The 13,922-nt window shown below is 46.8% G+C and overlaps 1 protein-coding gene across 1 annotated transcript in view; it reads right to left on the bottom strand.

The window, feature by feature from the left end:
• XYLT1 (xylosyltransferase 1) overlaps positions 1 to 13,922 on the bottom strand; it is a 339,162-nt gene that overhangs the window by 271,984 nt on the left and 53,256 nt on the right. The window contains exon 2 of the mRNA XM_060260787.1: positions 13,240 to 13,278. The gene's annotated coding sequence lies outside the window, so the exon portion shown is untranslated. The remainder of the gene's footprint in view (positions 1 to 13,239; positions 13,279 to 13,922) is intronic.

The following is a 13,922-nucleotide window of genomic DNA, read 5'->3' on the forward strand; positions in this document are numbered from 1 at the left end:
AGGGCTTAAAATAAAGCATTACAATAAATTATAAATACAGCTCTACAAAATGATGCACAAAACTAATTACACTGAGTGAAAGAATGAAAGCCACGAAGTTTGGAGAAATCACTGCAAGTGAGGGCAGGATATAAATCCAATAAGCCTATAAACCTACCGTATTTTTTGCACCATAAGGCGCTCCGGACAATAGGACTCACCTTCCTCCTGGGGGGGCGATCCGCTGCCTCCCATCCCGGTGCTTCCTCCGTACCTGCCTGCCTGGCTCCAGCTCTGATGCTTACAGCAAGCGCCAGGATCGCTCCCTCTGCCCTCTGATCCCGGCGCTTGCTGTAAGCGTCAGAGCTGAAGCCAGGCAGGCAGGCAGGGAGGAAGCACGCTGCCCTCTCCACAGCCGGCGCTCGCAAAGCGCTGGGTTTGTGGAGGGGCGGGTGCTTCCTCCGTGCCTGCCTGCCTGGCTTCAGCTCTGATGCTTACAGCAAGCGCCGGGATCGGAGGACAGAGGGAGCGATCCTGGCGCTTGCTGTAAGCGTCAGAGCTGAAGCCAGGCAGGCAGGCATGGAGGAAGCGCCGGGATCGGAGGCAGTGGATCGCCCCCCCCTCCGGAAGGTAGGTACCGGTACCTTCGCTCCATAAGACGCACACACTCCCCCCCACACTTTTTTTTTGCGGGGGGAGTGCGTCTTATGGTGCAAAAAAATACATTATGTATTAATGGCTATTTCCTTACAAACTATCCACCGTACCTATGGCAAAGGGGAAGCCACGGCCTTTGACAACCAGTGCGATGAATTTAAGACCCACTGGGAAGAGCCAGTCTTTCATAACCTGCTTACCACCCCCCAGAATCAACATCTTGTCACAGGAGCTAGAAAATGTGTTAGTTGTGCTTTTGGATCCACACATGTCTTTAGAGCTCCTTACAAGTCTAGAACCATAAAACTAACCACGCCCTAAAAAATACAAAACAAACCATTAAAACCCAACAACTAAGAAGTCAACACACAGAAAAAATGAACCCACAAAATGAACACTGATAACAATAAACAGCCTAGATGGCCATCTGACAGCAATGAAGATCCTGTGAATTTAGGGGGAGGTATTTGTGAGTTTCCTGCATTGTGCAGGGGGTTGGACTAGATGACCCTGGAGTTCCCTTCCAGCTCTACAATTCTAATAATGATTCACTCAATGAAACAAAATGCTTTTGACTTGCAAAGTTTATTAAAATCATTAAGTAAATAAGACATTTTGAAACTGGTTCCTCACAACTGGGGCATACAAATTTAAGAATGATCATCACAGTATGTGAGCTTAGGACTCTCATGCTTGCTGGTCTACTTCTCACAGAATGAGTTCTCAAGAGGGGCTGAACTCAACTGCCTTGGTTCTTTTCAGCAGCTGCCCCAGTCCGTTGCAATGGGCTCCCTAGAAAATGTATTTAATTAGAAAAATTGTATCCCCATGTCTCCAGAAACCTGCCCAAAGCAGCTTACAAAATAAAAATAATAATAAAAACAAAACATGAAAAGATATTAATTAAAATCCAGCATTAGAAATCCAGCCCAGCATAAACAGCCCTTAAGAAAACCACCCACAGTTAGTTTCTGGACTAAAATAGTAGTAAAAAAAATCAACCATCCCCTTAATTTAAAAAGCCTGGGTGAATAGAAACATGTTGGCCTAAAAGAAAGAAATGTTGCCAGGTCCCCCTGGCACATGGTGGATCCCCCAGTTTCCGGTGCTCTCCTCTAGCCCTGGCCAATGGGGCAGAATGACCGCCCCACACATGATGTGCTCACTTAATCCGGAAGGCAACAGTCTGACTTTGGGGCAAAATTGTATGGTAGAATTAGCTTTAAACCATAGTGGTATTCTCCAAAACCAGAGTGTCAACCACGATGTCACCAACGTGGGTACGTCACTTCCGGAGGAGATGGGCATGTCTGGGGAAGTCACTCTTCTGAAGTGTCCCGGTAAGTTCCCCCACCGGCTTGTTCTTCGGGCCTGGCAACCCTAAATGTAGGAGGCCAGGTGAGTCTCAAGAGGAAGGGTATTCCCAAAAGTAAGGTGCCACTACTGAAAAATCGCTGTCTCTGGTTGCCGCTCACTTCACTTCGAAAGGGGGACAGCACAGAGAGCAGGACTTGTGAGGAAGATCTAAACTGGTAGGCTGGAGGGGTGGGTGGGTGGGAAGTATCATCCCTGACAAACTTTGGGGGGGGGGGAAGAGGTGCAAGGCCTACCTATTTTAAAGGGCCTTTGGAGACTGACTTGCTATTATGACAATTGTCTGAAAATTTGTGGTTGCTGGTTTTAACGTTTATAATGTTTTCTGTACACATAAAAACCAGTTTGTGACAAAAACTAATACTGAAATAGTTAAACAATTTTTTTTTAAAAAATGTATTCAGGTTTTCTTTTGCTCTGTTCCCCTTTCCCACTGCCCCTGCCACATTTCCAAAATTTGCAGTCATGATTACTGACACCTCAGTTCTTTTCAAGGAAATTCAGAGTAGAATTCTCTAAATTCCAGCTAGAAAATATTAATCCTGCTCTCCTTCCAAAGCCCCAGAGCAAGGTACATGGTTCTCTCCCCTCCAAACTTTCTCCTCATGTCAACTTTCTAAGGTAAATTAGGCTGAGAGAGCGTAACTGGCACAATCTCGTCACCTCCATTTCAGACTGGAAGATCTGGGCTAGATGGCTCTGGAAGTCCCTTCCAACTCTATGATTCTATGATCTGATTTCAGATCCAAACCAACTGCACGGGCTCTTTAAAAATTCTAACCCAAGCCAGCAAGCTGCCAAAATTGCCGAAACTGCCTTCTGGTTAGAGGTTCAAGACTGGCTTGCTCCTAAGACTGGCTTGCTCCTATATTAAAGTGATATTTAAAAAAAAAAAAAAATATATATATATATATATATATATAGAGAGAGAGAGAGAGAGAGAGAGAGAGAGAGAGAGAGAGAGAGAGCATTTTGCCACTTAAATTCAGAAGGCTTTTACAACTGGTTAGATTCATATAAATTTAAACACACAGGTGGCACTGAGAGGATGTTAATATTGAAGAAAATACTTTGCCAGCCAAATCCAGAAGGCGTTTGCATCTGTTTAGAGAAGAAGTTAAGGACTGGCTTGCTCCCAATACACACATTGAATTATATAAGAGGCTGGTAACTTTGAAATATATAGAAATGCTCCTGAGGAAGATTTTGACGAAATGAACCTATATCCGGATGCTCATTGGGATGGACTTTTCTCTGTAATATTGTAAAGTTGTGCTTCTTTATAATGTGACAAAAGATTTGTAAGGTTTTTGATAAAAGTTTTACTAGATAAAAGTTTTACTTGATAAAAGTTTTACTAGAATCATAGAGTTGAAAGGGTCATTAGTCCAACCCCCTGCACAACACAGGAAACTCACAAATGCCTCCCCCGAAATTCACAGGATCCTCATTGCTGTCAGATGACCATCCTGCCTCTATTTTAAAAACCTCCAAGGAAGGAGAGCCCACCACCTCCCGAGGAAGCCTGTTCCACTGAGGAATCGCTCTAACGGTCAGGAAGTTCTTCCTAATGTTGAGCCGGAAACTCTTTTGATTTAATTTCAACACATTGGTTTCTGCTCCTACCTTCTGGGGTCACAGAAAAACATTCTGCACCATCCTCTATATGACAGCCCTTCAAGTACTTGAAGATGGTGGTAATATCTAAATGCTTATCACAGTGTCTGCCTGTTTGTATTTCCCCTATTATGAACTGTGATCCCATGTTTGTTATTTTTGAAAACTGCCTTCATGGCTGCTGAATTCGTGGCCTGAATTCTATGGAGAAACATTTCAACATCTTTATTCCCCCATCAGGATGCTGCTCGAAGTGAGCCTGCTACGGCTATTCCAATCAGGACCCAACACAGACTTTGCTGAGCAGCCTTGGGTTGCGGATGGAGGAATACAATCAGCCTGCCTTTGTTCCCCAAGCCCGTTTTTCCTACCACCTGTCTGAAGGTTGCTCAAGCCAGGGAACTGTAGCTTTTGCAAAAGAAGAGGCAGCAAAAACGGAGCCCCTCTTTCCCCTCCATCTCTCCCTCTCCCACAATTCAGGACTCCTCCTCCCCCGCAATACTCGGTCTTTTGATTTCTGCCTCCCTAGTAAGTTCCCCTTGATCTCCATGCTCGTGTTTAAGCTGACTCTGCTTGCTCCAGGCAGCGCAAGACGGAAAGACGGTGCACATGCCAAGCTGCCCTCAGCCCCCGTCGTACATCTTAAATAAAAGGGAAGAAGCTGGCAAGAGCCGCAACCCTGCTATGGAAATGCAGCCTGCATTGCTATTTGTCATTATCGATACACAGACCTGTGCGCTTAATCTCCATCTTAATTATTTAAGGTGCTCCCCCCCAAGCACCATTGCTTTTGCCGGCTGGAAATATTTATGTCCTTCTCAAATAAACCGCAGAGACTTTAAAAGCCGGCTGGCTCTCGTCTTGGCACTCACCAAGCACGGAATTAATACGCATGAAGATTGAACTGCATTCCGGTCAGAGGAAAGCAAATTGGCAGGGCAGGGGCAAAGCTGTTTTACGCACACTCTGTGAATAAATGGAAAACCTCCAGCTCCGGGGCCTGGCAGCTTCTGCCCTTGTAAAATTCTCAACAACTGCAAGGAAAACACAAAGATGCCCATTTCTCTTCCAGAGTAGACAATGGCAACACAGTATAAACAGAAGTCTAAAAAACAACTGTGTCAGAAATACCGTATATACTCGAGTATAAGTCGACCCGAATATAAGCCGAGGCTTCTAATTTTACCCCAAAAATCTGGGAAAACTTATTGACTCGAGTATAAGCCGAGGGTGGGAAACGCAGCAGTTACTATTCCTGTGGCAGGTAAGGCCACAATGCTGCTTGCAATGAAAGATGAGGAGAATGGTGGTGCAGAACACAAATCAACAATACCAAGGTAGAAGTCATTTCTGGTCAGACTGAAAACACCAGTCCCAGCACGACCCCTCCCCCTTCACTGAGGAGAGGAGAGCAGGGGGCAGCTTTAGCTGTCCTTGGAATTCTGGGGATGCGGGCGGAATAGTGACTCGAGTATAAGCCGAGGAGGGTTTTTTTCTGCCCAAAATTTGGGCAGAAAAACTAGGCTTATACTCGAGTATATAGGGTACATAACACTTTTGACAAATTTACAAAAATCTATATTATATTGTGCAAAAGCATCCAAAATTCATTCCAAAGACATAAATCACATAGAGAGCATAAGGTCCCAAACAAAAGCACAGTTCCCAAAGATGACTCCGGAAAATTCCAAAAAGTCTATAAGGAGTACTACTACTCAGAAGTAAATTCCAAACGGAGTCCTTCCACCAATGTCGGCTTCTGAAGGAGAAAATCTTGCCTTCACGCGATCACCGGCTTAAATCGTGTTCCACTGCATTTGCAGCTTCTTCACAAGCCAACTATATAATAAGACCAAATGTGACAGCAATAATACAATGAACCATATAATCCAAATTAAACAATAACATATAAAAGTACAACACATAATACAACCTGACAAGGTCCTCAGACCGGCTTCTCTCAAACGCCCATATTATATATTTCAGTTGACGGCTTGACCACACTAGAGAATCAGCGTCCTAAAAGGACAAGTCACAGCTGGTATCGATTAAGCACTTAAAGGGGACCTCATATATATTCACAAACACATACCCCAAAGAACCTAAACAAAACCATGAGAGATCATTACATTGGTTAAGGACGAAGGGCTCAATTGTGCTTAAGCGATGTATCCACCTTGGATTATATTGTTCATTGTATTATTGCTGTCACATTTGGTCTTATTATACAGTCGGCTTGTGAAGAAGCTGCAAATGCAGCGGAACGCAATTTAAGCTGGTAATCCTTCGGAAGCCGAAATCAGTGGAAGGATTCCGTTTGGAATTTACTTCTTAGTACTCCTTATAGACTTTTTGGAATTTTCTGGAGTCATCCTTGGGAACTGGGTTTTTTTTTTGGGACTTTATGCTCTCTATGTGATTTATGTCTTTGGAATGAATTTTGGATACTTTTGCACAATATAATATAGTTTTTTGTAAATTTGTCATAAGTGTTATGTATTTCTGACACAGTTGTTTTTTAGACTTCCATTTCTCTACCAGGGATTTCACTCTGCCTGCCTCCATTGCTGGCGTTCTCCATTCAGTTCTTTCTCTTATGCCACACAATTCTTATATACCCACTGATGCAAAGAACAAGATCTTTCCTGTGCAAACTGTCAAGCATGGTAGAATTCCATTGGTAATTGATTGTTTTAGGGTCCTCCATAAAGCTGGCCTGTGAAATATCACGGAGGACCAAGGTCTATTAACTCTGTTATTCTTTCCCCCTTCCTCTTCTTACTTTATTGCTTGCAAAGTAGAAGTAGAGAGAAACGAAACTAACTTGAGAAAGAGTAATCAGCACCTTCCCATACATTCCTGTTAGGGAGTGTGGGACATCTGGGGAAAGCAAGGACGAAGTCCTGATAACGCTATGAGAATGTAGACATTTATGATAGTTTATGTGTGAGAGCGCATCCCTCGCCCCCACGTTTTGGAATCCTTTTGAAGTATGCCTTAAAAGTATTGTATCAATGTATCTTTAGCATCACTCTCAAGAATCTGTTACACTGAAAGTATTGGTCTATCAATAAACGTAGTTTTGTATCAAACCTGACTCGTCATTGAAACCGCATGCTTGACATTTTGAGAACGATCCTATAAGAAGTTTAACAGCCCTGGCAACTTTGTAACTGGATGGCTGAAAAGATTCCAGTGAGCAGTGAACTTCCAGAACGTGAAGAAGGGGCGAGAGCACCAACACCACTGTAATACGTGCTAGACACCTGGAGAGTCGCTGGGAAGGGCTCCCCTCTCCATATTCAACAAGTCTCGGTCACCCCGCACCAGTGGCAATTGTGCACCTCTACCACCACAATGGACGAGGCACTGGTGCGCAGAGATGCCATCCTAACCAGGCACATGCGCCAGGTGAAGATGGCCACAGGAGCAGGCGAGGTGGCCAAGCCTGGAGAGGAGGGGAGCGCAGCAGCGACCTGAACGGAAATCGATCCACCTTTGACAGAGGTGGAAGCGGCTGGGACCCATGAAATAATGGGCCCGGGGGATGAGGAAGATGAGTTTGCTTGAGAATTCCGGTCTATGGTAAGAAAGGAAGTCGAAGAGGTCGCCAAGGGGTTGCGGGATGAGATGCAAGCGATGACCACCATGATGGCCGGAGAATTCAACAGGCAAGTCGACCGGATTCTGAGGACGACTGACCCGAGAAGAGCCTCGCAACCTCCTGCGGCTAGACCCTCGGCAATACCGCCCTGGGCGCAACCGGCGGCACCCTGGCCCCTTGAGAGAGCGACCGAGGGAGGGAGTTGGAGGCCACCTTCGACGGGGACCCTAAAGAGGTGGAGTACTTCACGATCCAGGCCAATAGCTAAATGGATCATTGGGGAAACACCTTCCCTGACGAATTTAGCCGTGTGGACTACATGGGATCGAAGCTGAAGGGAGCCGCTAAGCAATGGTACATGCCCGGATCTGGACGACTTGGCCACCTTCCTCCAAGCATTACTGGCCCAGTATGAGGACCCCCTACAGGAGACCCGCGCGCTGGCTGCCCTAAGGGACATACAACAAGGCTCTAAGTCGATCCATGAGTACGCGGCCAAGTTCCGCACCAACGTGGCTAAAGAGAGGGGGGGGAGTGAGCTGATGAAGATCAAGCATTTCACCTGGGGGCTGAATGCGAGTGTTCTGGAGCCCTTCAGCAAGCAAGGCCAACCACCCTGGTGGGGTGGATACAGCTGGCGGGAGAGGTAGAGACCAACATGAAGAGAGTGGCCATGCAGCACCAGCAGCAGAGTGGCAAGACAGGCCGTTACCAGAAACCAGGGGTGAAGACAGAGGCGAAGAAGACCCAGTTGGGGGAGGAGCAGGAAAGTCCGCGGCGATCCGCAAGTGTTTCCGTTGCGGGGCCCCAAACCACCTGGCCAGCGGCTGCCCTAACCCCCCTAGGCCAGTGTCAACCACCACCAAGACAAGCACTCCAACTCCAAAGAAGAAGACCAGCCACCCTAAGGATGCAGCGAAAAGCAGCACGGCCGCGAGCTCGGTGCTGGATGAGGAGACCATCGTCACCGATGAGCTGAGTGAGATGTCCTGGGAAGACGAGCCGGCGGGAAACGAGGACGACCTGCTCTAGCTGGTGCAAATCAGCAGGTCGCTGATGAACCGGCACCACTCAGGGTGAGAGTAACGGGGTCACTATATTTTGTACCAGAGATTTTGTTAAACAGCAGACTCAAGAGGTTCATACAGGTGAAAGCCTTGATTGACTCGGGGTGCACGAGGGACATAATCACCCCTAAACTGGTGGATGCGTTGGGGCTTCCCACGACGGCTTTGCCGCATGCCATCCAATTCAAGCAAATGGATGGATCAGTGATGAGGGGGGAGCAATGCGTGTTAGAGACTCAACTGTGCCTGTGGGCATTAAAGACCACTGGGACCAGGAGGCTTTTGTAATAGCCCCATCCTCCTCTTATGATGTAGTTTTAGGAGTGGGGTGGCTGGCAAAGCACGAGCCAGACATCCGCTGGGGGGACCAGACAATAGAGTTCAATGATACGAGGTGCCAAGCCCATCATTGGAATAAGGAGTGGAGCCCCAGTCCGCCGCCCCGAAATGAGAAGGTTTGTCTGATAATGGAGGAAGTCCAGATGATCCCTAAGGCATATCGAGACTTGAGGGGGGTATTCAGTGAACAGGGAGCCGATGAACTCCTGCCCCATAGGGACACGGACTGTGCCATTGAACTGATCCCGGGGCAAACCCTGCCCAAGGCAAAGCTGTACTCAATGGGGTGGGCTGAAAAAGTGGAACTGAGGAAGTTCCTAGATAAGAACCTGAAGAGAGGCTTCATACGACCCCCCACGGCCCCCCACGCAGCCCCGGTCCTCTTTAGGAAAAAGAAGGATGGCTCGCTTAGACTTTGTACTGATTTTCGCGGGATCAATGGGATTTCCACTTCTATTGCATATCCAATACCCCTCATCAAGGACTTACTCAGTACAGTGTCGGAGGGGAAGATCTTTACTAAATTGGACTTGAGAGATGCGTAATTCAGGGTGCGCATCAAAGAGAGGGACGAGTGGAAAACGGCATTCGATGCACCAATGGGACAATTTGAGTACCTAGTGATGCCATTTGGGTTGCAAGGAGCACTGGGAGTGTTTATGAACTTTATCAATGAAGTGCTGAGAGAATATTTGTTTAAGGGGGCGGTGGTGTACCTAGATGACATAATTATCTATTCTGAAGACCTCCAATCACATGTGAAGCTAGTGAGGGAAGTTCTCAGCACACTGCTAAAGCACAAATTGTATGCTAAGTTGTCCAAATGCGAGTTCCACAAAACCGAACTCGATTACTTGGTTTTCAGGGTGTCTGGGCAGGGACTGGCCATGGACCTGAGTAAGGTTCAGGCGGTACTAGATTTTGCTCCCTCGAGGATACGTAGACAGCTCCAATCGTTCCTCAGGTTTGCAAATTTCTACTGCACCTTCATACCGGGGTTTGCTCAAATAATGTTGCCCCTCACTGAATTATTGAAGACAAAGGGGAAGGGTCCAGTCTCCAAAAAACCGGGAGCAAAGCTAAATTGGACACCTAAATGTCAAGAAGTGTTCAATAAGCTTAAAAGACTGTTCACAAGCGAGCCAGTCTTGAGTTACCCCAATGAATTAAAGCCTTTCATTAAGCAATGTGATGCTTCTGACGTCACCGTCGGAGCCATCCTCATGCAAAGGGACGAGGAGGGGAGGCTGAAACCCTGTGTCTATATTTCTTAGAAATTTTCTCAGGAGCAGAGAAATTGGTTGGTGTGGGATAAAGAGGGTTTTGTGGTGACCTATGCTTTAAAAACCTGGAGGTTCTGGCTAAAAGGCGCCAAGCTGCCATTTGTCAGTCCAAATTTCATAAGAACATAAGAGAAGCCATGTTAGATCAGGCCAATGGCCCATCCAGTCCAACACTCTGTGTCACACAGTGGCAAAAAAAAATTATAATATATATTATATATATACTCACACACTGTGGCTAATAGCCACTGATGGACCTCTGCTCCATATTTTTATCTAACCCCCTCTTGAAGGTGGCTATGCTTGTGGCCACCACCACCTTCTATGGGTAAAGAACATGTGGAATTCACTGCCACAGGAGGTGGCGGCGGCCACAAGCATAGCCACCTTCAAGAGGGGGTTAGATAAAAATATGGAGCAGAGGTCCATCAGTGGCTATTAGCCACAGTGTGTATATGTGTGTGTGTGTATATATATATATTTGGCCACTGTGTGACAAAGAGTGTTGGACTGGATGGGCCGTTGGCCTGATCTAACATGGCTTCTCTTATGTTCTTATGAAATTTGGAACTACCACAAAAATTTGGAGGCGCTCACCGGCCGCCGTAAACTCACTGAGAAGCAAATTAGGTGGGCAGGGTTTTTCTCTAAATTCGATTTCGTACTGAAGCACATCCCGGGAACAAAAAAATTCTTGGCAGACGCCCTTTCACGCCTCTCTCAGCACAATAGCCAGAAAGAGGAGGTAGTGGACTCCCAAATCTCCCCCTCCCAAGTAGCCGCCATGGTAACCACACGTTCCAAATTAAGGCAGAATCCGCAGACAGAGAAGTGGGGGGGAAACGGCTGGCCACCGAGAAAAGGAAGGGGAAGACCGGCCGGGTGAAGTGCAAAAGAGAGAGGATGGGTTTTGGTATAAAGATGGCAAACTCTATGTCCCTAAGAGCCTCCGCTCAGAGGTCTTGAAATTTTGCCATTCCAGCAAGTTGGCCGGGCACTTTGGGTATGTGAAGACACTGCACCTAATTAACAGGCAGTTCTGGCCCTCTATGAAAAAGGACGTTTCTGAGTTTGCGGCTTCCTGCCCTATTTGCTTAATGGCTAAGAGAAAAGGGGGAAAGCCCCCTGGGTTGTTGAAGCCTCTATAAACAGCAACACGTCCTTGGTCCGTAGTATCAATGGATTTCATAGTCGAAATACCAGTCTCTCAGGGGAAGACCGTAATTCTGATAGTAGTAGACACCTTTTCCAAACAGGTGCACTTCATTCCTTGTGCACAATTGCCAACTGCTAAGAGGCTACCTTATTTGTTCTTCCACCATATTGTGAAACTCCACTCATTCCCCGATAAGATCATTAGTTGCCACAGTTCGTTGCCAACTTCTGGCGGGAGTTTTGCAAACTGATGGGTACAGAACAGGGGTTGAGCTCAGCGTACCATCCCCGGACGGACAAACGGAACGGATGAACGTGCTTTTAGAACAGTATTTACGGTGTTATGTGAACCACCAACAATCTCTTTGGGTGAACCTCTTGCCGTTTGCCGAATATGGTTACAACAACAGTGTGCATAGCTCAACCAAAGTTTCCCCGTTTCTGATTGTGAATGGATACGAAGGCAAGCCTGTCCCATTGTTGACGGGGGGGAGAGAGGGCCTGAGACCCCACCTCTTTCGAACAATGGTGGGGCAAATTGGAGGGAAGCTGGAAGGGAATCCAAGAGAATCTACCTTCACATACATTCCTGTTAGGGAGTGTGGCACATCTGGGGAAAGCAAGGACGGAGTCCTGATAACGCTATGAGAATGTAGACATTTATAATAGTTTATGTGTGAGAGCGCATCCCTCACCCCCACGTTTTGGAATCCTTTTGAAGTATGCCTTAAAAGTATTGTATCAATGTATCTTTAGCATCACTCTCAAGAATCTGTTACACTGAAAGTTTCGGTCTATCAATAAATGTAGTTTTGTATCAAACCTGACTCGTCATTGAAAATGCATGCTTGACACAAACGGCGGGCTATAAATCAAATGAATGAATGAATGAATGAAGAGGAGGAGGAGGATATTGGATTTATATCCCGCCCTTCTCTCAGAGCAGCTCACAATCTCCTTTACCTTCCTCCCCCACAACAGACACTCTGTGAGGTGGGTGGGGCTGAGAGAGCTCCCCCAGAAGCTGCCCTCTCAAGGACAACTCCTGTGAGAGCTATGGCTGACCCAAGGCCATTCCAGCAGCTGCAAGTGGAGGAGTGGGGAATCAAACCCGGCTCTCCCAGATAAGAGTCCACACACTTATCCACTACACCAAACTGGCTTCCATGCAAGACAACCATTTCTGTCAGTATGCTTTACAGGGAAGGAGATGGATCTCCTGCCTAGGACCTCGGAGAGTCCCTGCCAGTTTGCGTAGGGTTAATGGCCTGATCAGGAACAGGCAGTTTTCTGGGAGAGGAAGCAGAGCTCAGAGGGTTAGGCCCTCGTCTCCACATCTCTGTGAGAGGCCCTGGACAGCAGCTGCCGGCCAGCTGAGAGACAACTGAACTAGACGGACCAGTGATCTGGCTCGGTATTAGGTAACGTCCAATCAGTGGGCTTCATCTTGTCAGTTTGGTGTAGTGGTTAAGTGTGTGTCTCTTATTTGGGAGAACCAGGTTTGATTCCCCACTCCTCCACTTACAGCTGTTGGAATGGCCTTGGGTCAGCCATAGCTCTCATAGGAGTTGTCCTTGAAAGAGCAGCTTCTGGGAGAGCTCTCTCAGCCCCACCTACCTCACAGAGGTTCTGTTGTGGGGGAGGAAGGTAAAGGAGATTGTGACCGCTCTGAGACTCTAAGATTCAGAGTATAGGGCGGGATATAAATCCAATATCTTCTTCAATCTTCTATACATCCCTGCAACGGAGCTAGTTCACCGCTACCCTGGCCCCCACACATGGAAGGGAGGGAAAAGAAAATTAATGCTGATACTGTACTAAGAGGTGCAAAACTGAATCTGGTCACTGTGGCTATATTAAAATGCCCTGCATCATTTCCTAAGATCCACCTGATGTCTGGGACACAGCACATTTTACAGAAAACCATGCCAGACACCACTGTTTCCTTCACAACAGATGAGTGGGGACAGAGTCGAGACAGTCACTTCTCCTTCAAGGTGGAAATGACATCTTATAATCTGTCAAAAGAAGCACGCAGCTCAACTCGGTGCCGGCAAGATGGAATGACAGGCCAGAGCCCGGGTCAGCGACTTGAAAAGGAAATGCTCTTCAAGACAAGCTGCTATTCAAATATTAAAAAAAAGACAGAGAAAAATACACTAACCTGGGCTTCTGAGCCTTTATAAGGATTGAGCGACTGGTCCTGCAAAGACAAAAACAGAAAGAGGAATATTACTCTCCAGTAATCGGTTCAGGAACGGAGACCTGCACATAGATGATCACATGAATCTGCCTTAATGTGAATTAGACCAAGGGTGGCCAAACTGTGGCTCGGGAGCCACGTGTGGCTCTTTCACACATATTGTGTGGCTCTCCAAGCCCCCACAGCCCCATTGGCTGGCTTGGAGAAGGCATTTAAATCACTTCTTGAAGCCAAGCCAGCTGATGGCTTGGAAAATGAATTTAAAGTTGTTTTCTTTCCTCCTCTCTCTCCCTCTGCCTCCATCTATTTCCTCCCTCCTTCCCTCCCTCAAACATCTGAAGTTTTTTCTATGTGGCTCTTATGTTGAACATGTTTGGCTACCCCTGAATTAGACCATCAGGCTATTAAGGTCAATACTGTCTCATCTGACAGGCCGTGGCCAGCACCGCAGCCAGGAATTTTTTGGAGGGGGGGCAGCAGTTTAGCACACTGGAGCTTACTCCTGAGGAAATCTCCAAAGTAGAATAGGTTGGCAGAAAATGCATTGTGTCAAAAATGCAGGCAGTGATATTGTCTGTTGCGGTGCCCGACAGCATTACAGTGAATGAGGAATGACAACAATGCTGTCTGTAAGAGATCTTGCC

This window comes from Heteronotia binoei, chromosome 20, assembly GCF_032191835.1.
Source record: "Heteronotia binoei isolate CCM8104 ecotype False Entrance Well chromosome 20, APGP_CSIRO_Hbin_v1, whole genome shotgun sequence".
Taxonomy (NCBI): domain Eukaryota; kingdom Metazoa; phylum Chordata; class Lepidosauria; order Squamata; family Gekkonidae; genus Heteronotia; species Heteronotia binoei.